This window comes from Rousettus aegyptiacus, unplaced genomic scaffold (genome assembly GCF_014176215.1).
Source record: "Rousettus aegyptiacus isolate mRouAeg1 unplaced genomic scaffold, mRouAeg1.p scaffold_m13_p_15, whole genome shotgun sequence".
NCBI lineage: Eukaryota > Metazoa > Chordata > Mammalia > Chiroptera > Pteropodidae > Rousettus > Rousettus aegyptiacus.
The window spans coordinates 2,466,770-2,468,824 of NW_023416290.1; the positions used below are offsets into that span (position 1 = coordinate 2,466,770).

At 46.4% G+C, this 2,055-nt stretch overlaps 1 long non-coding RNA gene across 1 annotated transcript; it reads left to right on the forward strand.

Moving 5' to 3' along the window:
• Positions 1-1,254: 1,254 nt before the first annotated feature.
• Positions 1,255-1,439, forward strand: LOC118612036. The gene is made up of 2 exons (XR_004954705.1): positions 1,255-1,340; positions 1,377-1,439. It is a non-coding gene; the product is annotated as an uncharacterized LOC118612036 (long non-coding RNA).
• The last annotated feature ends 616 nt before the right edge of the window (positions 1,440-2,055 follow it).

A 2,055-nucleotide genomic window follows, 5' to 3' on the forward strand; every position in this document is an offset into this window, starting at 1 on the left:
TTAAAGCTAATTACTATATTAATTTTTAAATGTTTAAGAAGCAGGTATTCGTCAATTTGACCTTTAAGATAATATTTTAAATAATTCTTCCATTATCCACGAAACTCCTTCCCATGAGCATTTTCACGGGGACTTTTTCCGCGTGGGTTGTCTCTCTTTCTCTAGAAGCCCAGGTCGAGTGTGTCTTGATTGCAGAGAGCCAGGAGAAAAACATTGGGTGGCAGAACTAATTTTTTTTAAGTACATTAAACAGGAAGCATTTAAGGTCAAATTTTATACGGCTGCCTCTTGAATTAGCAAGTTTTCATTTCTGCAATCCAGACTCTGGCCACGTAGCAGAATCACAAATATCAGCCATTCTTGCATAAGGCTCAGCTGTAAACCATCTACACGAAAAGCTGCCATCTCCTCCTCGAGGTCAGTGTTTTCTCAAACGGTCATCACTGGGCCATGGGCATCGGAATCTACCTACGGGCTCTTAACAATACAAATTATTTGGGCAAAGAGAACAAAATGGGTAGTTCTGGCCAAAGGAACTGTGCGTATGATGGGCTGGAAGCTCACACACGTCACGACTAAAATTTAGCAAGAGAACACACTTCCGGAAGGGGCTGCCCGCCCGTCGGACCCCTGCCCAGCACAGTCCTTAACCTCTCCTCCTCGGTCACACTCCTGTCCCTGACCCCGCCCTCGTCAGACACCTCGTCCCGGGTCCGGAGAACGCACGTTCTCCCGCAGTCATTCTGGACCGTCCGTCCTTGAAGATGCTCCCGCTGGCCGCACGCCCGGGACACAGAGGTGCCTGGCGAGGAGCTGCCGCTGGCCGGAGCACGAAGCAACACTTAAGGAAGCCTCTGCGTGGACCCGCGACCCCTGTGCATCTGCTCTCAATCAAAAAAACAATAATAACCACGTGAGAGCCATTCTAAACGTTGCGATTTTCTAAATTGCGTTCATACTGCTTCTCTCCCAAGGATAGAGGGATATCAAATTGATTCTAATCAAATGTGGACAAAGCCAACATGAATTCTTGGGGGGAAAATCAATTTTAAAGAGTAAAAGAAATGCCGTTTTATTATGGCTCAATACAGTAACACAAATGAATGGAACGAGAGCGATAATAACGAGGCGTTCTGCTAATTCCTTTGGTAACGCATCTGCTGGACGTCACCTGTACGTCTAGTCTCAGAGGCATGGTGAACAGTCTTGAGAGTCTCTGCTACACATCTTGAAAAACACAAAATCGATTTAAAAATTGCGGTTCTCAGCATGCTTGCTTGGCCGGACAAACTGGAAGTCGCTAGAGACAACGACTGAGCCAAAGCAGCGCATCGATGAAGGTCAACGCATCGATGAAGGTCAACGCATCGATGAAGGTCGACGCATTTGCATTACTGTGCTCATTCATCGCATTCGAACGCCTGCGGCGAAATTAATTTTAAAAACTCGTACTCTGAAATTCACACAGTTTGTTATCAAATGTTTCTCGGTATTACCACATAATATAATAGAATTTGCTTTTGTGAAAAGTGCCGATAAAGAAAGTTGATTTGGACTTGGATGCACATAAATGAAGAACAGAAAAGTCCAGAAAACAGACAAACGAAGAAGACATGGCCGTCTCGTAGCAATGCTCTAAAGTTCCTTTCCTTCACAGAAGAGTCTCGGTGACTTGTCAAGTGCTCTTTTTCATGGCCCGGTAAGCACAGGTGGAACACCTTCCTCAGCGCTGCGTGGCCTCTGATCCCAGAACAATCTCAGCGATGGGCATTCGGGCTCTTTCCATCTTGACAGTTGTGTGTAATTCTGGACATCCGCCTCGTGAAAATACCGTGTTCGTTTTCTCCAGGTCTCTCCCGAGGAGCGAAAGTGCCCGATTGTGTGGCAGATCCAATTTACTATCTTGAGGCAGCTCCGTACTGTCTTCCAAAGTGGGTGCACGAATTTACAGTCCCGCCAGCAGTGTGTGGGGGTTCCCTTTTCACCACCCCCCCATGTTTATCGCAGCGTTATTCCAAACAGCCAAGATGTGAAACAACACAAATGCCCATCAAC